Source organism: Pleurodeles waltl, chromosome 5, assembly GCF_031143425.1.
Source record: "Pleurodeles waltl isolate 20211129_DDA chromosome 5, aPleWal1.hap1.20221129, whole genome shotgun sequence".
In the NCBI taxonomy this organism is placed as follows: domain Eukaryota; kingdom Metazoa; phylum Chordata; class Amphibia; order Caudata; family Salamandridae; genus Pleurodeles; species Pleurodeles waltl.
In genome coordinates, this window is record NC_090444.1 from 794,083,058 (window position 1) to 794,108,412 (window position 25,355).

The 25,355-nt window shown below is 41.6% G+C and overlaps 1 long non-coding RNA gene across 2 annotated transcripts; it reads right to left on the reverse strand.

Annotated features, from left to right (window-relative positions):
* Positions 1 to 4,005: 4,005 nt before the first annotated feature.
* On the reverse strand, positions 4,006 to 25,095 carry LOC138296051 (uncharacterized). Of its 2 annotated transcripts, XR_011203735.1 has the most exons (3): positions 24,984 to 25,095; positions 8,598 to 8,712; positions 4,971 to 5,164 (listed from the first exon to the last, which is right to left on the reverse strand). It is a non-coding gene; the product is annotated as an uncharacterized lncRNA (long non-coding RNA). The 2 variants fall into 2 exon arrangements; XR_011203736.1 differs by lacking the exon at positions 8,598 to 8,712 and having other exon boundaries at positions 4,006 to 5,164.
* Positions 25,096 to 25,355: the final 260 nt, after the last annotated feature.

Here is a 25,355-nt window from a genome sequence, read left to right on the forward strand (position 1 = left end):
TGGGTGGGAGCTTTAAAGTCCATCCATGAAAGTGCTCAGCCTGGGTCATTTGATTTGACGACTTATGGGCTGTGGAAGACGCAAGCCCATGTCTCTCTGTTCACATTATCCCCCAGGACAATAAATGGGTGTTATTATCTATCCTTTCCTCCCCCTCTCATGCCGACTACTATCTGGACTGGATGTTAATATCCTGTGGGGGATACGCAGCAGCCTTCAATGACAAAATCCTATAAAAACTACAGGAACACCGTGCCATGGATAGGCTTCAGGAAACATGTAGAGTCCCAGCAGGAGGTCCCAAGGTATTCTCCACCATCTGCAAAATGCCAGCATACACATATGCAAGTAAGAGGCTTAAGAGGTTTATTAAGAAGTCATTCACAGAGACACAACTGCCATACATTTTCACTAGCCAGAAGACAGGAAGAACCCAGAAAAGTTGCCTGCTCCTACATAGATAACTCACAAGCATGGAAGGTCACATTCTAGAAAGCAATAACCATTATCAAGAGTTCAGAATTCCACACGGGACTTAGAATACACTCTGGGGATTATTTAGAGTTTACTGGATGCAGGAGATCTGCCAAAAATTGACTGAAGTCCTCAGCAGCCGAGTTTATAGTGAGATATACAATTTAAATAGGGTGGACCGGACTTATGCCAATTTTTTGGCAGACACACTGGAGCTGCCAAACTACTATAAATAACCTTTTCTGTCTTCAACTTCTGTTCCCTCAGTAGCTCAGCATCAACCTCTTCAATGGTACAACCTTGATCAAGGCTAATTACAGTATTCGACAAGACCTTCTTTAAACTAAAAAATAAAAATGAAAAAATAAAACCACAGCCGCCATTCAAGAACCTACTTCAGCTCTACCTCATTCAAACTGCACAATACCTAAAAACACTGCAGTGTCTCTTATTTCATGTCTCTGCCCTCAACACCACCGAACCAAAAATATATTAATGCTTGGTGTCCTAATGCTTACTCAACAACAGCAAACCTATCACCTCTTCTCTGGTGGAACTCGGCCCAGCACTCTCCTCATCACCAAGGTGCCTTTGCTAAATCACCTGCAGCACTGGGGACCTGTCTGCCTCTTCCTACTGATGTGATCAAGCACAACTCTTCAGCCAAACCTTGCTATTAATTGAAACGTTTCATTAGCTCCCACCTACCCGAGGTTCATATAAAAAAATCAAATGTAAATTTTATGGCATTTCACACTACGTTTTGGGACCGTTCAATCCATGCCTCGACTATTTATTCCATTGGTGTCATAAGGTCATCAATAGAGTGGGAAGTCTAGCCTTCTTCTACACTGACCATACCTGTTCAAAGCTACTCAATACAGTATATCCAATTAATCAGGGCAGTTCATTCATTTGTGCAGTAGTCTACTAAGCCCAAAAAACAACCCAGTATTCTTGATCGAAATCCTCAAAATGATACTGCACCTGCATGTACTAGGCCAGAAAATGTTGATCATGGAAGATTTCAACAGGCACTGAGCAGCCCAACACATGCAGGTTGGCACACACTGTATCTGGTGTTTGCAACAACTTTGAGGCCTTTAATATCTCTAGTCAAACCACATATCTGTCCAGTCTATTCTTTCAGCTCTGACTCTGAACTCTGAAATGCACCCCCATTCCCATTAGTAGATGCAACTCGTCACTCATCCTCACCTGGCATTACAGAAATGTCAGCAATAAAGAGCTTGAAGCACAACTTTAAAGTTGTCAAATCTGACCCTCAGAACCCAGCAGACCTGGAACCGCTGCTGGACAATCTGCAATGCAACACATATGCCATGCTTGATGTGTTGACCCCAACCAACACAAGTAAACAAAAGCTGGGCATCACATTTAGCAAAAAGTGGTTCAACAGGAAAGTTGCAGAGATGAACTAAACGACTGACAACCTGGAGTGCAAACTGCATTAGTGGTTGATGATAAAAGAACAAATTCTGTTTCAAGAGACATGTGAGAGGCTACCAGAGTTCCATTGAGAAAGCTAAAGAGCCCACTTCACAAAATAAATTATTCAATCAATCAAGACAGATTGTCAACATTTTCCAACAATTGTCTATTCCAGATGCCCTTTAGAAAAAAATCTTGTAATCACAAAACCACCATGAAGACCGACTGAAGTTCTCTGATGGAAAGATAAAAAACGGCCACAATTCCTTCTCAAAACATCTCATACCAACTGTCAGCCAAACTTCTCACCTTTGCTTCCATTACGTTTCACTACATTTGAACACTGAGGCCATAACAAGATGCTCGGAGCAACTATTCACATTTAAGATACTGCTCTGGCTAACTAGTATGTGGTGTCCTTTGGCTTAGAATGATTGGGTCCTCAAACTCCAATCCTGATACTTGTTCTGAAGACATCAAACTTGGAGATTTGCGAGGAGATGCAGAGGCTGTGGACAGCTGCTGTGCCAGGCCCATGCTCGATTTCAGACTTCAACATAGTGGAGCAGAAAAAGCTCCCCTTAGTTGAAGCTAAAGAAACGCTGCCCTCCAACCTTCCTTCACCCGCTTAAGGGCCCCTGGGGAAGAAAAGTCCCCCTCTTCATTTGCCACCTGCCCCAAGCACATGAGTGTGTGCAATGTCTTTGTTTCCTCGTTATTTTCCCAAGTTACTGTAACTGGGATCTACACAACTCTTTGGCTGACTGTGCTCCCTTGAGGGTGGAGACAGACTGTTGGAAGCGACTCCGTCAAGCCGTTCTGATAGCCCCAGTTGGAGCTATTGTATTTCTAAGCACTATACTACACAATCTTTGAAAATGTGTATCTTTACTTTTGTATGTTGGATTGTTGTCATTTTGGTCTTGTTTTACTCACATAAATATTAGCAAGTTTTCTAAACTGGTGTGAAGTACTTTTGTGATGTTTTCACTGTGTTACTATATATGTGTGTGTGTACAAAAACTTTACACATTGCCTCTGAGATAAGCCGAACTGCTTGAGCTAAGGTACCAAGAGGGTAAGCAGGGTTATCTTAGCTGTGTGACTCCCTCACCCTGACTACAGTGAGAGTCCCTACTTGGACAGGGCGCAAGCCACTGCCAACTAGCGACCCCATTTCTAACACACAATCAACCTCACACGTTTCCAACTACTAAGATGTGGAGACTGATTTGCAGGAGCTCTGAAACTAGGTTGTGGAATTCCCTAAATCCAACTACTGACTGGCTAATCAAACTTCAACTGGTTCAGTGAACACCTAAAAATAAATTTTTGAATCTGCCTATTTCACACAGAAACGATGGGAGTGTGGACATCAGGCAACTGACATGAGATGAAGTCAAAATCCAACACTTATCATTAATCATAACAAACTGCTCTAACAAGATTTTCAGAGATTCTGAAAAATCTTCGTAGCAAAGGATAAGCAATGTTTTTCTAAAAAAGTTTCAAAGAAACGAATGAAGGGATAATGGTAGCATATGGATACTGAAACTGGGGGTGCACACTCACTGTTTTGTTCCCAAATCTCTTTTTTGAATGAGGACTTGGCCACAGGAAAAATGCACTTGCTCATTTGGGAGTAGCAAATCACTGTTTGCCAATGTGCCAATGTGCCATTACCTTTAGAGACGCTGTTCCTTGTCTTAGCAGTTAACTGCTCATATGTTGAAGTTTTTAAAGCACAACCAACAATTCCATTTGAGTGAATCCTGGAACACAACGTACAACTTAGGGGGACATGCCTAGTAACTACTTGGAGTTAAAGGGACAGCTCGTTCATCATTATGCTGTTTTCCTTGAATTATGGACCTATTACAGGAACATTGTTATTGCCTATCCCATAATAGCAACAACTTAACATCGTCTATCACAATTTGACATTTCTCTGACCTGTCACCCCCTGTCTGCCTTCACAGCAGACAGTTTGCTGTTCGCTACCACCTTCATCATTTTTGTATACTACTGATCATCTTTTGCTGAACAAAACAGAAATAAACACCACAAAGCACAGCATGATTAATGACATAACTGCATGTTCTAGAATACGAATGCAATGGTGAAGCGATTCCCACTTAGTTTTCCAACTGTTGACAGTGGTGGCAGTCTTTCACGGCCTCACAAATCACTTTATCTGTAACTATTTAAATATGGCTATCAACATAAATAGATATCTTCACATCATCAATCTAAATTTGAAAAATATCAGGAGGTAGGACCCTTTAAATTTAGATGAGTCTGGTGACGTGTCACAATAAATCATATTAATTTCTAATGTAAAATGAATGCCACACATAAGCGTAGTGTGAATTAAACATGCATTTGCACATTTTTAGAGCATAAAATAAAGACAAGTTCATTTTTGTAGTGTTTGCTGATGGAGTTCTGGCCAGAACAATTAAATAATTATTGTTGATGTGGTTTTACCTGTTTCGTGCCATGGCCATGAAGCTTTACACTTAAAAAAACAAATGTAATTCCTGGATGAAAACAAGTTCCCAAGCCACTAGTGAAATAAGGTAATGATTACATCATCATCTCGTCCTTGCCATAGCATTTCACCCTCGAAGTGAACTAGTCCATGCTTTCTTGCTCTCAAAAGTACACCTACTAATTTATTAGAAATTGTTACATATTGCTCAAAGAGTCTTTTAAAAGTCACACTGATGTTCCCATCATCTCCTTTGTCTCCAATGCTTTCAATGATATAGCGGAGCTCCTGCACCTCCCTTCCAAGGTGTGTGTGGGCATCTATGCCCCTCTGCTCAGTTTTGGACCCATGCTTTGGCCTCCCATACTCTGGGTCTTCTTTACGATAATGCACAGCTTTGGTGGAAGCAGAGGTGCTATCGCTGTTAAAAGGGTTGTGTTCTTGGTATTCCTTGTGATCCTGCGTCCACCTTTGCCAGCTGTGTCTTAGATCGCCTACAGGACTGGAGATTGGCTTGCCAGCTGCAGCTATTTTAGCTTTTGATCTGTCCATGACTACTTCTATATTTGTTTTTTATTTGCAGAATGGTAGAGGCGATTTCAATAAACAGATTATGGTTTACAGAAACATGAACTACAAGTGCTGTAGAAAATTAGGTTTCGGTGCCCAGCATCTACCTACATAATGTCCACAGACAATGCAGCACAGTCCAGACTTTCCACGATGGACTCAATAGCAATGTAGATCCTGAAAAAAGACAAGATGCAATCAGAGTAAAAAAGTGTACAGTTCTATAGTTTTGGGATATTTATTAAGCGAAAACATTTTAGAATTAAAGTAATTTCAAGAACTGGAAACCAATTAGTCACAAAATCACTGTTCTCCTTGGAATATTATAATTTCTCCCTGTATCATGGTATTTTGATAAATGGCCATCAGGTTGACACACAGGTTTATTTTTTCAAATATCTCTGGCCTTCCAACAAAGTATATTTAGTGTTTCCCTGTACATAGTTATGTAAAATAGTAACAATGTATGAAAATAATGTTTGTTGTCTCTTCTGTGGAGTTCCACTTCACTATTTCAGACTAACCATAATCTTAGAAGGCAACACAGTGGGTGTACAGTATAAACAAATATAAAGCATCAAGACATGGAGAAATGAATTCTTGAATATCAGACCATCGAAATAGACATTTTCTATTCCATATAAACCATGACCATATGAACATAAATCAGACATAGAAGTTATTTAAGCTCTTGTGGTCACACATGGGGATGGTGAAAGGTTGTAAACCACAAACTGTTTCAATTACTACCATATACAGGGACTAAACATAAATAAAAGCCACCTACAGTGAGGACCATCCACAGAACTATAGCAAAAAACAAAAATCGGTCCCTCATCATCTTTGTTTTGTTCTTTCATCTAACAGACAAGGGGTCATTGTCGAGAAAGATGAATTGGGTATGACTGGGTTATCTAAGAAATAGGATTTAAAAGGTGCCATGCAAGGTAACAAATTGCAGGAGACAGAACTTTACTGAAGTGGCAGTATGATTCAAAGGCAGAAGAACAGTAGTTGATGCTGGGCTTAAAGAAATAACAAATTAACGTCTGATAACAGGTGCTAAAATGCACAATTATGAAAAACAAAATAATTAATACTCATTGACTAGGGTAGTAGAAAAATATCTATAGCGGAAATAAAGTCAAAAGTTAAGAAGCATGGGCAAAGCCAATAGGACCTAGCTCCTAAGTTCTGAGTTACTGCTTTTGTCAAAGCTTTTTGGACACAGCTCTGTCAATTTTATGAGTTTTCTATGAACAAAAACCCATTCCAAGGTCGCTGTTGGAACACATGTGTGAATCATGACACAAATATGCACAAGCAGCAGGTCATATGGTGGCCAATTTTAGCTTACCCTTCTAATATGGAGGATAGCTATGTCTGACTAGGGAATTAAAATGCACAAAAAAATAAATAGAAAGTTTGCATGATGCGGAAACACCGATGCAAGAGACCCAGCAGCACTTTGCAGCTACCGAACCATTGTGGGAAAAACAAAACAAGTAACAGAAATTAAACTGGGAGTGAGGAGCAACAAAAGAGGGCGTTTCGGGGGCAGGGGCTTCAGGGCGCCAAAAGTAACTGCCGGTGGCAGGGGTCAAGCAGGGAGACAGAGCAAGGCAATAGAAGCACAATAGCAATAGAAAATAAAGAGTCGCCCCGAAAAGTATGTGTGGAAGGATGCAACTCATCTAAACAAAACACTGTGAGATGAAAAAGTTGCTTAGGCCCTGTCTAATCAAAACACTGTGAGATTACTCATGTACATAAGCCCTGTGCCCCTGATTTAGCTAGACCAGTCATCTGCCTAGTTTAGGACCTCGTAGAACAGGCTCCGTGCCTCAAGGAACTCCCCCCTCCTGCATCTGTGACTTCTGCCTGTTGCTGTTCTCACCTCTTCTGTAAATCTGCCACTTCTGCATTCTATGCCCTTCACGCTTTTCTCACTCCTTTCACTCTCTCATTTTTGTGCTTTTTCTTTCACTCTTTGATCTCTTTTTCTTCTTTTTTCTGTTTTTACCATATTGTTTGTGTTATCTGCTTCTCACTCTTGCACTTCTGAGTGTCACTCTTTGCTCCTTTTTTGCCTCCTGTTCTTTTTGCCTTTTTGCTCTTTTGTCGTTTTGCTCTTTTTACCTTTCACAATCTGCTCTTTTTACCTCACACTACTGCTCATCTTTGCTCTCTAACTTTTTGTCCCCTTTCACTCTTTGCTGTCTTGCACTTAAGACCTTTCTCAGAGTTTGTCTCTTTCTCTCTGTTGTTGCCATCTCTTTGACGCCCTGTCCCATGATTCTTTTCCCTGCCTTCTGCACTCCCTCCCTCTTTCCACTGCTTCTTCCCGTGCCTGCTGTGGTCCCACCAAGCCACGGCTTGTGTTCTACCCCATCCCCTCCCCTGTGCTCCTCCCTGTCCTATGACCTACTTATTGGCGGCTGCAGTGTGGCCGTGCAGTGGACAAGTGTAGTGCTTGCACCATTGGTGTGCCAAAGGCAAGCCTGTCCGTGCTTAGCACCATGAACCCTGGTCCAAGTGCCCCCCACCCCTTGATACTTCACAGCTTCCCTCCAGACACTCAACCCGTGACGACTGTCCACCCACTCATGCAGCACCCCACCGCATAACACAGGAGCTTTCGCTTGCACGCACTGTTGCTTTGAGTGCAGGAACACACCCACCCTAGCACCACACACACAACCCGAATACAAGACAACACCCACTCCCACTAGCCCACTGCATAACAAACTACCATGTACGCTCCTCAACTCCTGCTCACTCAGCAAACATGCCACAGAAATCTGTGACATCCTGGACAACACCCCAGACATTCTCTTCTTTGCTGAAACATGGCTGACTGCTGAGTTTGTAGCTAATATCGCCACAGTTGGCATTGCCAAGTTGTAGGAACTATTTTAATCCGTTGTATTAGGAAATTGAATTAGTCCTCAAAGAATGTTCAAGTCCAAATGTTATAACAGGCACGTGTGAATTCCAAAACAGCCAACACGTGTTTCGTCCTCTCAGACTTTTTCAAGGCTGAAAACAAACAAATGGGAACTCTTACGAAGAAAATCACTACCATCCGGTAGGTACAATGAACAGTGATTTATCTGATTAAATCTGCAGCAAAGAAATTTTACATTGGATGCAAAGCCCTCAGGCGTGCAAGGATAGTCAAAAAAGAGATACCCAAGAGTAAAAAATTGAGCACAATCACATGCCACCCTATGCATGATCAGTAGATAAAAAAGGGGGAGTGAAAAAGAAAATATTTATTAGATGATAGTGAATAGAGAAATAGAGAACCACCACATAGAAATTGGGTGTAATGTGGGGTATGTGTACTAGACGCAAGGGTGAGAAATGGTGGTAATGTGTACATGCTGTATGCATGAGTGGGTCAAACAGTGCCAGTGGATACGTTGAATTTACCTCAGCAAATACAGTTGAAGAAGGCAAGTTCCTAGAATCCTTCTGTTAACTTCCAAAAAATCGGTTCTAATCCTACGGGAGGGGCCCAAAGGAAAAGGACTATGAAAATTATTTCGATGTTAGAAGAATGAGGCGTTGAGAAAACATGGAGAAGGAAGGCGTAAAATAAACCTACCAAAATAGATTAAGTGATCCATTAATGTAAAGGTCGTTCCTTGTGATGTGGGGAACCGGAGGGTTGTACCGTAGTATGGGATAACCCTTACATCTAGGGCCTGAGTAGACCCAGCCTGTGAATTATACAAAGGAACAAAGAACACCATATGAGAAGCGAACAGTGCTTCAATAAGGACACACATTGGTTGAGAAAGGAGGTCATTACTGAACGCTTGCCTTATACTGGCTACGGTTACATATTGCATAAAAAGGAATGGGTTGAAACGCAAAATAAATGTCAACACAACGCAGGGAAGTAACATGCCATGCAAGGCATAAAGGCACAGTATATATTGACTATAGAGATATCGGAGGCACGAGTAAACAAGCCAAGGCAGCGGTGTCCAAACAAATGACATAATGCCCATTACTTGGTAGATAATGGTAGGTAGATCGAGTATCCGGCTCTACCTCCGTAAGCATATAACCAGAGAGAGTAAAAACTGAAAATACCACTGTTTGACCCACTCATGCATACAGCATGTACACATTACCACCATTTCTCACCCTTGCGTCTAGTACACACACCCCACATTACACCCAATTTCTATATGGTGGTTCTCTATTTTCTATTCACTATCATTTAATAAATATTTTCTTTTTCACTCCCCCTTTTTTTTATCTACTGATCATGCATAGGGTGGCATGTGATTGTGCTACATTTTTTACTCTTGGGTATCTCTTTTTTGACTATCCTTGCACGCCTGAGGGCTTTGAATCCAATGTAAAATTTCTTTGCTGCAGATTTAATTTTAATCAGATAAATCACTGTTCATTGTACCTACCGGATGGTAGTGATTTTCTTCGTAAGAGTTCCCATTTGTTTGTTTTCAGCCTTGAAAAAGTCCGAGAGGACGAAACACGTGTTGGCTGTTTTGGAATTCACATGTGCCTGTTATAACATTTGGACTTGAACATTCTTTGAGGACTAATTCAATTTCCTAATACAAAGGATTAAAATAGTTCCTACAACTTTACTCATCTTGGACTTATTATTGTGGAGTGCCCTGGTTGTTTTTTCGTCTTGCACTTTGTATTCTACAGCACATGGCATAGGTGGTGAGGCCTCTCCGCCTGTGTTCTGTGCATTCTGAAACCTTTGGTGGTTGAGTTTCTTAACCAGGATTGCACCCTTCACAAGACTGTACATATGATATGATACCCTTGAGCTCCCTGTTTCAGATGTGCAACAAGTAGCATCAACCACCTTTTCTTTAGTACAGTTGGCATTGCCCCAGCCTTCTTGGCAGGATACAAAATCGCTCATCAAGATCGCTAACACAAACTAGGAGAAGGAATAACACTATTCTTCAAAGAAACCATAAGATGCACCACAGCCACTGAGAATGCAACCCCCACATGGAATACCTGCAGTTCAAACTGTTAAACTTGACACACTCACACTGAATGGAACCCTCATCTACCACCCGCCTGGACCAAAAGCCAGTTTCACCAACAACCTCGAAGACTTCATCGCTCTTCTTACCATCAATTCAAAAGCTTACATCCTACTATGAGACCTCAATTTACACCTGGAGAAGAGGAAAAGCCCCAGCTCTCTTGCACTCTTTGAAAGCCTTGGAAACCTTGGACTAACTCAACATGGACCAACATTCCAACGTACACACCCTCGACCCCAGTTTTGCCATGCCTGATAATGTCAAAATCGCTTCTCACCTGGATCGACCACACCATTGTCCACTTCCACATCAACATCCCTCAACAAATTAAACCAGCCACCACCAGCCAGGCTAGATGAAGTTGGAGCAACATCGCAGCCCAACCCGGTAACCTAAACTGCGCCATCAAACAAATCGAGAAATGGATCACAGAATGTGCAGACACCCTGGCACCCCGCAAACACAACTACTAAAAAATAAGCTGGAAGCATGCAAAATGATACACCGATGAACTTCAGATCAGCCAAACAACCCTGCAAACAACTGGAGAGACAACAGTGAACAAATCACAAAAAAACAGACAAGGGCACACTCAAAGCAGCACTGAGACACTATCTCCTGCAAATTAGAGAAACCAAGAAGGCCCTAGTAAAGCATATAGAAAACAGCACCAAAAGCTGCAAAGATGTGATCATCAAATATTTCCCCGCACCAGCATCTACAACAAACATCACCCTCTCTCAAGATGTATGCAACAATCTATCAGAATTCTTCAGCAACAAATTCAAAACCATCTACAACAATTTAGACCCTCATCTGAAACCACCAACCTCACCCAAGCCTACCTACCAAAGACCTAGGAAACACCCTGGCCACATCGAAAACTGTCGCCATGGAATAGACAGTCAAAATGAGAAACAACCACTCTGGGGTCCCGGCAGACCCCTGCCCGCTCTACAGCTACAATATGGGTACCTCCCCAATCAGCTCAGTACTCTCTAGCATCCTGAATATCTGCAGCATCACTGCAACATTACCTGAGACCTGGAAACAGAGCGGTACACACACACTTCTCAAGAAACCTTCAGCTGAGCCTGCCCAGCAAGCAAACTACTGTCCTATCTCCCTTCTTCCCTAACCAGACAAAATAGAGAAAACATCCACAAACAACTTGTATACCACTTCAACACACACCAACTCCTAGACATCACTCGGTCAGACTCAACCACAGCACCAAAACTTCCCTTATTGCAGCAACCAACACCATCAGGATGATCCTTGACGAGGAGAAACAGCAGCCCTCATCCTGCCTGATCTCTCAGCAGCCTTCGAAATGGTCTCCCAATCCACCCTGATCAGAAGGATACGTGAAGTGAGCACCCTCAACTGGATCTGCTCCTTCCTTAGAGGAAGAACACAAAGAGTCAGCATGCCACCATAAAGGTAAGAACCCAAGAGCCTCATATGTGGAGTCCCCTAAGGATCTTCTCTCCAGTCAATCTTGTTTAACAACTACATGACCCCACTGGCAGACCTCATCAGATCGCACAGCATCAACATTCTCTTCTACGCAGAGCACACTGAACCAATACTCTCCCTGACGGACAAGACTCCTGCAGCAACACCCAACTATGCCACCTACATGACTGCAGTGGCAACCCTGATGATCCAACTGACTAAAGCTCAACACAGACAAGACTGAAGGGTTGTCTTTGGAAGGAAACTGCTGCGTGGGACTCCACCTCGTGGCTAGCAGATCTTCGCCCAACAACAGTCCCCACAGCCCATTCCAGAAACCTAAGAATCATTCTTAACAAACTTGACATGTCAGCTCAGACAAATGTGGTGACCTGTACCTGCTTCCACATCCTGAGAATGCTATGAAAAATCTTCAAGTGGCAACCAGAGAACACCAGGAAAACAGACAGACAGGCCTTGATTAGCCCTTGACTTGTCTATTGTAATATACTCTACTCTGGAATCACCAAACAGCGCCTGGACAGGTTCCAAACCATCCAAAACACTGCAGCGAAACTCACCCTCAACCTACCTTGCTGCAACCAAATCTCTCCACACTGCAGAGAACTTTACTGGCTCCCCATACACAAACACACACATGTGCAATGCGATACACAACATAGTCCCTGCCTACCTCAATAGCAGCATGTATTTCTACCACCCCTTTAGAAACCTCTGATCAGCTGGACTCTCATTAGCACATATACCACGCATACACAAAAACAGAACTGGAGGTTGTGCCTTCTCTCACATCTTCCTCCAACCCTAGAACAACCTGCCACAGCACATCAGAGCCTCCTCATAACTTCTCGAACTCTGCAAGAAGCTGATGAGTAATCGATCCTGTAAGTCCACAGCTTAACCACCTGCAAAGTGCCAGGATAACCTCATGGTGATTAGTGCGCTATAAAAACAGGCATAACAACATAAAAGACTGAAATTGGGGAGGCAGCCATCACCATCAAGTGGCAATAGATAGATAGGTAGGTATCATAAGCCAAGAGGGTAACCCAAAGCCACCTCCAAATATCTTTTGTAATGGAAACATTAGGTCTGCCTACAGACAGCTGAAGTTGTTTGTATACAATATCTAACAAGCACTGCAAAGCCAAAATGTTTCCCCTTTGTTTTTTCTTTTGCATTCTATCTTACTAACTGGATTATAAATATTAGAAAAAGGTTATAATAATGCTTGTTTTAAATTTCATAAACCATTAATAGTTGTTTATGTTATATTAATATCCCAGGATTCCAAACTCGTAATTTGTACCTTATTTAATATGGCATTGTATTAGAGTATAGTAAAGTGTAGCAAGTAAAGTGCCATTGCACCTGCTGCACCATTCAAACCATGCCCCTTTCAACTGCAAGGTAACCGCAATTGTGAACAAAAGGATGATTTGAAGTGAGCGTGGCTTTGTAAACATGGCAAAAGGTGCCTAGAGGTGGTAAATGTCAAGTGCTTGCTAAATGATGATTGGCGCCTTTGCCACTGTCTGGAGCTTTAGGCTTCATGGCACAACTGTGGAAATATACAGTATGTATATCACTGTGAGGAGAACAAATTACCCTCGTCAAACACAATACAGAATTGTGTGCAGCACTGAATTGTGTAAAGAAGGTTTTGAAACACAAACGATGGACTCTCAATGCAATTATGCCACAAGAGTATCTTCAGAGTGTGGGGGTAAAAAAGTACATGTGGAGTGGAAGCACACTGACCTGAAGCCAATGGCAGTGACCGGAAGGAGTACTCAGTCAAGAATCCACACGACGGCATGGACAGCAGGACAGCAAAGCAGCAGAGAGCAGGAAGTGAAAGGAGACGACGTGCTCAAGTGAATTAGAGCAACTTTGCACTAAGCCAATGGTAAGTATGGGGCGGTTTCCAAGTCCCTTTTAAGATTTTTTTTAATCAACAAAAGATTTTGCAAGTACAGTGCGTTCTCCCTATTCTTGCTATAAATTATTGGAAGGGGGGGTCCAACTTCAAAACATTTTGTTTAGGGGGATTAAAACAAAAAGGTTTGAAGGCCTCTCTGCCAAGGTCAAATGAGGCGGGTTTCAAGCAGATTGCTTCCTATTTGGCAGCTACATCAAGGAACATTTGACATTCTTGGTCCCCTACAGATTCCTTGGTTCTCTCAGACTCTGAACAACTTCCTGTTTTTTTTTTGTTTGTTTTTTAAGTTTGAGAATATACTTCCAAATTTACTATTTTGGCCTGGACTGCCATCACAGACAGGAAGGAGGAATGACACAGGCTAAGAAGGTGGATCTTCAGTGGCAACTTTTAAGAGACTAGCTGTAAAACATATACCGATTGAGGGACTCTGTACTTCTTATCGGACTGATATGAGTTTTCTGCAGTTGTCGGCTGGGTTTATAACAAGGGACCCCTGTTGATGGCCAAACACAAAATGTTTGGACCTCCTGCAAAACTAGATGAGCCACCACCCACATATTTCACAGAGGCAGCCTGCCTCACAGATTTACACAGGCTTCGGGCTAGACAAAGATGCATTGATGGAGCAAGCCCCTTGCCCTACAGGGTGTTCTGGGCCACTCTACACTCTAGAACCTGCAATGTGGGGGGAGATATGTGAAAGAGACCTGGATATCAGGACTCATCATCCATAGCTTAATTGATGAGGTAGGTGAGGGGGAAACAGACCCTTCATATTTCATTTGGTTAGTTTTGAGTGCAGTTTGAGGTTGTTGTTGTTGTTAGTACTGGCCTAAAAAACATAAATACAATTTTTATTAGTCATGGCTCTGATTTTTTAGCCTTTTCCTGAGAAGTGAGGACACATGTCCACCGATTCTCGCTTATTTTTCAGCAGGTTTGACTAGGCAAAATGGAAATGTCATTAAACCTGTGAAATTTTGCAGAATACGTGTTATGCAGATTTTCACAAACGTTCGTGAAATGTTTCAAGATTTCACAGACTTGGAATATTGCATGCCTTTTGGCTGCTGGTTTGAGACATTTTGTAGTTTAGCAGCAGTAATAAGCCTCTGCTGATATGTATTTCTTCCTTGACCTACTGCAAGATCAAGGGTGTAGGAGCAGAACTGCTAGATGTAAAGTTTGAGATGATCATAAATATTGGAGTGCGTTTAAGTATTGGGGCTTGGTTCACACAGCTTCCGATCCCTGACAATAAGTGGACACCCCAGACAGCTAAAGTTCATCCCCACATATGATGGTTACCCCAGGCATATGAGGGGAGAGGGTGGGGGTCTTCATTACATCGGATGGTACCCTAACATATGCTTTGCGGACCAGGCCTGTGGTGGTCACCCCTGACATCTAGGGGGGCAACATGGCCAAAGACATTTCCAGTATCAAAGTACCAAAAATAAAGTGTTGGAATCATGCGCAGGCACACTAGACTGACACAGAGAAACCACACAATTGGACCACATAGTCAGTGAACAAGAATCAACATGTCCGAAATAGTGTTATGACATCAACAGTATATGCCCCTCTGTTTACCAAGTGGTGAAATAGCTTGGTTGAATGTTTCTGTTGACGACTCGTATGTACAAATTCTCTGGAGGCCTTAACAGTGAGTTAGTGAATACACTATATATTGTAGCTGAAACGTGTCAAAAGCTCAGCTGCTGTCAGAAATGGGCATTCCTGCCTAATGGAAAAGGCCCATCTCCTCCCCGCTACATGATCTGGACTATGTGGTTTTCAACATTTTTGGTGGGTGTGCATACCTTTTGCTGGATTCCTCGTTGCCCAACCATCAATCGCTGACAGGGATACGACCTCTTCATACTGTTCCACTATTATTTTGGAGAAAAACTTTGTGTTTTGCCTGGAGCAGAAACTGTTGCTCAGTTTGTCACCCTTGTTATGTTCTGCCTGCCATACTTTGTTATTCTCTTTCTGACTTACTGTTTGTTTAGAGACTGCCTGCTTGAGAATGAAAGGACCTGCTCTAGCGCTTGCTACAGCCTCACAAGATCTTCACAGTGACTGCGGTGAGTTTCAGAGCCTTGGAAAGGAACAATTCGGCTTTGCTAAAAAAGGTTAGAGGAGATCTCTCAGTTACATTCTTTGAGAATGAACACAATTTGTCATTTTTTTAGATCTGGAACCTGAAAAGACCTTGTTCTGTTGAGAAGCAACCAGCTCCCATAGGAAGAACCATGAGGTATTCACCTATACTTGCGCACATAAAGGCTCTTGAGAATTTTGAAACAGTGTTCCGTTAAAGGATATCTGGAGTCCTTGTTAAAAAATAGGACAACAGAGTTCCAAGTCACTATTCTAGTAGGGATAGTCCGGCATCCATTCAAAGTTAAAGGTGGAAGTTTCAAGTAAATCAGTGCAACCACACTGCTCCCAAGTCATCAACTGAGGAGAAGGTTAGGTGGAATAAGACAACTAAAGGTTAAGCTTGGTATTCCTCTTGTTTTCCTCCTTCAGGTAAGAGAATCTTATTTCTGAAGAGGGGCTAGTCATTTCTAATCCAACTATGCAAGTGATTCCTATGCCCCCTCCGCCTACAGTCTCAGTCACTGTGCCTACACCAGTCCCATTAGTAACACCCAAAAGATTCCTTGGAGACCCCATGAAGATACAGACCTTTGTCACCAATATCCATTTAATGGCTAGACCTACCGAGTTCCCAGATACTCAGTCTAGAATAGCTTTACTGATATTGTATTTGGGAAGAGATGTTGCTACTTGGGCAGCTCCCTTGGTGAGTTCAGACGATCATCTCGCTTCAGAAAAGAGTTTGAAAAAGCGTTCAACAGGCCAACCCTTACTCGGTCAGCAGATCGCAAACCGCTTGAACTAAAACAAGGTACTAAAGATGTAGTTACTTGCTTAAGCCATTTTACTTACTTAACCCATTTTAATAGGCTTGCTGCAAACACTGATTGGCTTAGGATAAAAGGGATGCTATATATTACAAGGGGCTCAGAGACAAACTGAAGGCTGTTTTAGCGCAAATAGTCCTCGGCCATTACCTGTGCCGACCTAATCGCATAATTGTTAAGATTAGATCATCATATGAGTACAAAAGACTGAAAAAGGACAGAATTTTAGAGTGTCATTAGAACAAAAGAAAGGTCTCTGCCAGACACAGCCTTGGTTTAGCCCATGGAAGAATTTGGGGGTTTACATCCCAGTATGGGGAACAGCTGCACCAGAAGAAAGGTCAGTGACTCTATCCTGCCAAAAAGGGCTATTTTGTTTGAGCAATGTTTACTGCGTCCTAAGACACCTACTCCTAAAACCTTATCCATGCCAAGGGTAAATAAGCCATCAGAAAACTAAGGTGATCAAGGGGCAATCAGGAGATCTCCCAAATTTACAAAAAGATTCTCCTGGGGAAAACATCCTCAATACTCTCCAGAGCTCAGCCCCAAGCCTCACAATAAATGCCACTCTTGCAGACAAACCCTGGTCAAGAACTGGTCATCTTGCTGGATTCTGGAGCTACAGGGACTTTTATTTGCAAAACGTTTGCTTTACATTGGGAATACATGTAGTGACAAAAGAACAATCAGTAGTAGCGTCAGTTGTGGATTGGACAATGCTGACATCCAGGATGATCACTCAACAAGCCCCGTTAATTCAGATAACCTATGACCAACGTGACCAACAAAATTAAGAAAAGGTGAGATTTGATTTAATCAATGCATCTCAGTTTAAAATAATGTTAGGAATGCTATGACTCATCCTGTACAATCCGCACATAGATTAGCCAACCAAGACCTTTGGTTCTGAATGGTGCCAATAGGAATGTCTCCAATAAAAAAATGTTTTAAAGAAAGTATTTCACTCACCCAATCGCAACTGCAGTTGAATAGGATATCACTTTACCAGCTGAATATACTGATTACTTGGATGTTTTTGTGAACAAAGTGCTGAGGTTTTACCACCTCATCGCAACTGCAATTGACAGATTGACTTGGCCCCAGAAGTTGAAATTCCCTGTAGCCAGATATACCCATTAACCTAAAAGAAGAACACACACCTCAGGGAATACATTAACAAATTCCTTAAAATGTATTTATTCGACCTTCCAAGTCATTTGCAGCTTTGCCCCTGTTTTTTGTGCCAAAGAGCAATCTAGAGCCCGTCTCTGCAAGGGCTATTGAACCCTAACAACATCACAATTAAAAATAGACATCCACTTCCACTTATCCCAGTCCTCTTAAATCTGGTGAAAACTGCAACGATGTACACTAAGTTATGGTATTCTTGACTCTGTATGGCCTCTTCAAATACTGCAAATTACAATTTGGCCTATACGTGGCCCCGTGGCGTTTCAATTTTTTGTTAATGAAGTGCTGCGGTGATTTTTAGACAGATATGTCATCATATTGATGACATTGTATTTTATTCAGAAAGTTTTCAGGCACATACAAACCATGTCAAGACTGTTCCTGCTGCCCTCCGTCACCTTGGCCTTTATAGCAAGCTGACAAAATGAAAATGTAACACTTTTAAAGTGGAATTTCTAAATGTTATTCTCACCCCACAAAGAATTACTATGGCAGAGCGAAAAGCCCAAGCTGTCCAAGATTGGCCAACACCAGAGAACATGCAAATGCTTCAGACTCTGCCATGGGTGCAATCCTATCACAATGATATCAGAAACAGGACAAATGCACCCAGCAGCCTAGCTTTCAAAGAAACTGCTTTCAGTTAAAAGGAATACATCATTGCTGAGAAGGTACTCCTTCTCATTAGACAAGCCTTTAAAGAGTAGAGGCACTATCTGCTAACAGCCAAGTGTCCCATCACAGTTTTCATAAATCACTGGACTCTCTTGTTCCTAAACTATGCCAGAGCACTGTCACCACACCAATTACACTGGACTTTTTTTTTCACAGAATTTGATGTTACTATCACCTTTTGGCCTAAGCAAGCACACAATAAAACCAACACTCTGTCATGACCAGATCCCAATTCTAAAACCGAGAAAGCCAACCCACCTAGCATGATTTTGCAGGCTGAATAAGTGGAATAAGGATAACATTAAATATTCTTAAACAAACTCAGAACTCTTATGTTCTTCAAAGACCTGTTGCTATGGGCCTCCCAACATGACCAAAGATAAAATGAAGTTAGCTTACCCTTTCATGGCCAATGATTATACATTCTAAACAAACAAATTGCAAAAAGAAACCATTCAATAGTGCAATCAGGCCTCCTTGGCTGGACACCCCAGTCAGACCAAGACCTTAGACTTAATAAGTCAATCCTTTTGATGGCCCAATTGGAATGAATAAGTTACTATGTATATTCAGAACTGTGACGTCTGTAATACAGCCAAGGTAATCACCCCCGTCCCAGGTGATATTTGCAACTTCTGTCCAGCCTGCACCAGAACTGGATAGAACTATCTCTAGACTCTATCCAATGATGTACCCAATTAACAAGGCAAAATTCCTTTACCGGGAGTGTAGATAGTTTTTTTTTTTAATGGCACATTTCATTGCTTACGTGCGTCTACCAACAGTTGCTGATGCCACTACCCTGCTGCTAAGAAATGTGGTACGTTTACATGTTCTGCCTAGAACTATAAAAATCAGACCATGGTTCACAGTTTACCTCCTAGTTCCGAGAAGTATGGTGTTCTGCTTTACAAAATCTCTCTAATAGTTTTCACCCACAAAACAATGACTAAATCGAAACAGTGAATCAAACCTTAAAGCAATATCTCCGGTGTTACCTCATGGATTCTGAAACTTCTTGGGTTGAATGAATGTCAGAGATGAATTTGCCTACAATAACACCAAAGAAGCCTTCACATTAATGTCTTTCTTCTATGCCAATTGTTTCCTTCCATTCTGTGCTCTAGTGTATGTCGGTCACATTCCTGAGGTAACCCAGAGATTTGAGTAGTTGGCCTTGCTTTTCCGCCAATTCACTTCCATGTCATGCACACAAAGTCTACCTACAAGGCGCAGGCTGATTGTAAGCACAAATCTAGCTCACTTTGTGTTCCAGGTACTAAAGTCTGGTTTTCCACAAAGAACTCGAAGTTAAGGTTCCTGAATAAATTGTATCCATCCTTCATTGGCCCTTTGGAGGATTTCCAGCAGGTGAACCTGGCTGCTTTAAAACACAAGTTCCTGACCACCTTGAAAGCCCGCCCTGCCTTTCACAGGTCTCTTCTGAGAAAAGCGCGTTGATCATCCCTCACCAAGCCACTGCCTGTCCTGGTGCATGGAATATGTTGTGGGAGGTAAAAAGATGTTTGGTGCCCTTGTGGAAAGTTATGGTACTAGGTGTCCTGTCAGAGTTATAGTTCTGAGGACGATTCGTGGGACCCTTTTGAAAATATCATGCTCTACAGTTCTGTCAGTTTGAGGCTCGGAGACATGCTGTCATCCTTCCCCACTCAAAGATGGTCCTTTGGGGGAAAAGGGTTCTGTCAGAAATTAGCATTCAGACCTTGAAAATTCATAAAAGTGTTACTAGACCTGCAGGTCGAGTAACTAGATGAAGCTACTCGACCTAACTGAAATGTACTTGACCCATAAACTGGTCTCTAATTGTGTAATCCTAGGCAAATATTGTATTTTACAGAGTTGCTTTTTTCTTCATTCTCACATATAAGTGCACCTTCAAATATGTGAGTTCTGCATTCCTGCAGTACAAAAAACTATTTTGTTTGATTAAATATACTAAATGTTTGCTCCATGTGCTCCGAGAATCTAGCCCATATAGAGAGTACACATGATAACTGACTTGCCTCACTAATAGCATTGCAATCAGGGCAGGAGCAGTAGCGTTTCTCAGTTCATGCCTAAAGACTCACTTTTAATAAATACATTACTAAAGCATGCTGTGGTAGCATACTGTCACATAAAGACAGTAAATTTCCATTTGAAATAGTCAAAATCTTTCCCACAAACCTGCGGCTTTACTGATAAAACTATATAGTGTATTAAAAATAATCCATGAAAACATTTATCATTTGCAAATCACCAAGTAAAGTGTTCCGATTTGTTTTCATTCTATTAAAATATTTGTTTCGTCCTCACAAGTACAAAAAATGGGCTTTCACAACTACAGATATATATTTTGAAATGTTTGTACAGTTGACTTAGTTACTTAAATGTTGTGTGCTAAGAAAAATCTGACACCCTGCAGTGTCTCATTTCATACTCTTTGTACAGCAAGTCAGACAGTTCACTTTACAAAATCCTTGAACTATGCAGTCAGAGAAGTCAACTGACTTCTGACCTCTTTCTCTGAACATAGAGCAAATGTAACAAGATAACAAGAAGATTTAAAGGCATTTTATTGTTTCTTCACTTTCAGAGTGAGCAAAACACAGAACGCCTGCTCTTTGTCAGCTCGCCAGAACAGGCGAGTAGGTTCTAAATTACTATTCCGGTGAGGATGAACTGGTGGCCATTTAAGCAAGTTAAAAGTGGAAGCTTGAAGTAAATCCTTGCAACCATGCTACTCCCAAGTCATCTACTGACGAGAAGATAAAGTGAAATAAGACAATGAAAGGTTAAGGTAAGTTTTCCTCCCATTTTCCTCCTTCAGGTATAAGAATTGTATTTCACATGAGGGGAATGGTAGAATTCAGTGCTAATGTTTTCCAAGAAAAGGTTCAGATCAATGTTCTAATCATCATTCGTGTCTTGCTCTACACCTCCTTCCCCACAGTACCCTTCCTAACATCCCTCCCCTCATCTGGTTACTCTGGAAAATTAAACTGCCAGAAGGTGGGCATTTTTAGGATACTGCTCTCAAGTAAGCACACCCTTTAAAATCCTTACAGCCATCAAAAAAAGAACAGAGGAAACTGGCTGCTATCACTGCTATGCTTGGAATGCCGCCATATACTTCACAGACTCTTCACCACACTTATTCTTGTCTGACTTTACAAACTTTTACATGCATGCCTGGTCTTTTCGGGTGTGTGCCTAAAAGTGACCACCTGTTGAGCATTGAATCTGTAAAATTGACCCTTTCTCCAAAACTTTGATGGTACTAATCCAGAATGTCGCTATCTAGGAAGCAGTGAACACTCCCAAAACGCTCAGGGTTCCAAAAACGAATGGCATTCTGGGATTTACAATCCTGATTATTTTATCATAAATCAGGATTATAAATTCCAGGAACTTTAAGTGAAGAACTGGACTATATGAGCTTTTAAAACATGGACCTGGCAAATTTGAGAGCAAGGCAACGAAAATTCCTATCCGGGACATCTTGTTTGGGGTCAAGGGCAACAAGTTTTTATGTTTACTTTGTCCTTGGGACAAGTAGGCCCAACCCTCTTCAGCACAAACCCTTTGGCTGCCTGTTTACAGAGAGTGGAACTCTCTGCAGTTGAGGTAATGTGTTTCCAAAAGATAATGCTGTTCGAACTTGTATTTATGGTTCATTATTTGAAAGCCTTCATTATTAGGGTGAGTGCTGTAAATAAATGTTTTAAGGTCACACTTCACTACTGACGTTGGTTCCAGTACAAAAAAAAAAACGTGTAAACACATGTTTGAAAAGTTTAGGCTATGAGGCTAAGTATAATGCTCCCAGAATGCTCTCTGATTAGATGCAAATGAAGTGTCATTTAGTAAAATGTTTTGATGCATGCTAGTATTTCCCAAAAATATTTCTAATGGAAAATCAGTGTAACCATTTTCAACACGATTATGGGAAGCATGAAAATAAACAAACACTGACAAAGCCAACTGATCTGACATATTTTTATAAGTCTTTTAGTTTCATCAATGCGTGTCTTGTTTTGACATGGCTTTTGTAACACTTTATTGTTGTAGGAGCTACCAGGCCCTCAACATTGTAACAAACACTGGCAAAACCCCCCCAAAACGTTTTTGAACTCTAAAAGCACACGTTGCCACCAGTGGCATAACAAAGACCCCGCAGCCGCCCTCCAGGTGGCCCCTTCAGCACAGCACCTGCCCTGAGTGAGTCTGGAGAGGGGACTCCTCCATGTTCTTTGCAAAGGGGCACCCTCCAGTTTCGTTACGTCACTGATTGCCACTGTAGTTCCTGACACTGAACAAAACTACTTTGTGTGCCAATATGCTCCTTGTTGAAGAGCAGAATGCGATCACTCCCAGTAAAGCCAGCCGAAAGAGAGAGAAATAGAAGTTTAATAAAAACAAAATGTCTTTGTTAACACCAGACCTAATTAGGGACCAAGACCCACATGTAGGTAGCTTTTTGTGTGTCGCAAACAGCGACTTTCGCTGTTTGCGACGTGCAAAAAGCACATTGCGATGCACAAACCCAGTTTTGCGATTCAGTAACCTGGTTACCGAATCGCAAAACGGGTTTGCGACTCGCAATTAGGAAGGGGTGTTCCCTTCCTAATTGCGACTCGCAGTGCAACGCAGGATTGTTTTGCAAATGCGGGAGCAAACCAATCGCAGTTTGCACCCATTTCAAATGGGTGCTAACACTTTTGCAAAAGGAAAGGGGTCCCCATGGGACCCCTTCCCCATTGTGAAGGTCACTGTAAAAAAAAATTCAGAGCAGGCAGTGGTCCTGTGGACCACTGCCTGCTCTGAAAAAATGAAACGAAAACGTTTCATTTTTCGTTTTTGTAATGCATCTCGTTTTCTTTTTAGGAAAACGGGCTGCATTACAAAAAAAAAAAAACTGCTTTATTGAAAAACAGTCACAGACATGGTGGTCTGCTGTCTCCAGCAGGCCACCATCCCTGTGAGGGCTGCCATTCGCAAGGGGGTCGCAAATTGCGACCCACCTCATGATTATTCATGAGGTGGGCATTTGCGAAGCCCTTGCGAATCACAGATGGTGTCAGGGACACCATCCTACATTCGGATTTGCGAGTCGCTCTGACTCGCAATTTGTGGGTCGCAAATCTGAACCTACCTACATGTTGCCCCAAATTCTTAAAGAAAGTCACAAAAGTGCACCATGGTATATGTGTACCCCTATAAAATATTTGTGAATTTTAGCATGGGTAAATACGCATGTGTAGATTTGCTCATGTGAAAATCTATTGAGCATTTGCAAGTTCATTTTCCCTCCAGCCACTTTCTTCCCAACCCTGGAAGAAGTTCTAATTCTGCTATTGTCAGGAGTAAATGTCCAACCTTTCTTATTATGGGAAAATATTAGAGAGAAGCTGGTGAAAATCTTTAAAACATGCAGGTTAGTAGGTTTGCAGACTCAAAGGCATTCCAGCCCTGGAACTATTGCTTACTGCTTCCTCCAGCCCCAGTATGCAGATCTGCAGAAAGGTGGCAAAATAAGGAAATTGCTACAGCAGGGATTGAAACTGCAAGTATTCAAGCCCTACTGTGGTAGTAGCCCTGGCATAATCAGAGAGGCTATTATCAGAGCTCTTACATAATGAGATTGCTGCCATAATTTGGCGACACACTACATGGCACCAAAGGGACAAGTAGATCTTTTTACAAGACAAGTAGATTTGAGAAGCAACCTGTCCACTGGACAAGTAGATATATTAATAAATTCCACACCCCTGTAAGGTGGTGAAAGCTGTGCTCTGTTCTAGAATTAGTCATTAAATTGACACAGGCTTTACTGTGTTAGGTATTTTGTTAGGGCTTATGTTAAATTCAAAGAAAATTCTTGAAATGGATGTGCTACTCATGCATGGTTGCAGGACACTTGAGAGCTCTGCCTACAGTCAGCTAGTGTTCACCTGAATCAGTATATCACGGCAGTCCTTAACCTAAGGTCTAAAACTCTTTAAACATTTAAACAAGTTTAGCAGATTTAAAAAAAGTATATATATATATAATAATAAAGCAAAATTAAGCTTGATAATGTTGCAACGCTCTATGAATAGGAAGGAAGTTCAAATTAGATGCTACAGTTGAGCTGGCGTTCTTATTTTGAATCTAATATTGACAACTGGCATCCTCAAATCAAGTCAATTGAACAAGAAAAATAAAACAACAAACCGATGTGCTAGAGTATAGAATATTGCTTCATATTTTAAAAATAAAACGACATTTTGAAACGCTCCAACCTTCAATAAAAACTAAAATATCTTTGTTTTTTTACTTATTTGTGACCCAAATAACAATTTTTATCATTTGTTTATTTTGTTGATGTATACTTGTTTCTGTACTGATGAATATTGTTTTGAAGTTCAAATCGCAAATATTGTTTAGCATGGGGTTCCCAGTTCCAGTAGTTAGTAATTTACTGGGGATAGAGGGGCCTCAAAGAAGTCAAAATGTTAAAAAGTGCTAGTGTATCTCAAAGAACAGAGACCAGCCAATTTGCAGATAACAAAATCACATCGTTGACTCAACGACGTTGAGACAATGGAACTTTTAACAAGAAAACGCTCTATGCAACTCAAACCGATACATCCATAATATCTTAAGGGTGCTATGCCGAGAAAGCTAGTGGGGGATGCTGGGAGAATGGCTAGCATATTTTAAAGACCACTTACAAGTTTCATGGGCTCTCGCAAAATGATTTGCTACAACCAGTAAGTCTCAAAACATCACAAAAAGACATCTCCGAACAAACGTGACCTCCACTAAGGAAAATAAATAATTAAAAAAAAACAGATGTTGCGCCTAGTAACTGCCTACAGCACAAGGAAATAATCCGTACCCTTCGAAGACAGTTCTACCCGCCACACAGCACAGATGAGCTATGTTTACAATTGAATAAAAGACAAAAACATGTAAACCGTGTTAATACACCGTACGTGTGGGATCGCAGTGTTCAGCGGTCAATGGTGATGCAGCAGGTGGTGTGTCGCAGTTATATTTCCAATTACGCTGTTTTTTACCGATAGTAACAGTTGGAATTCCGC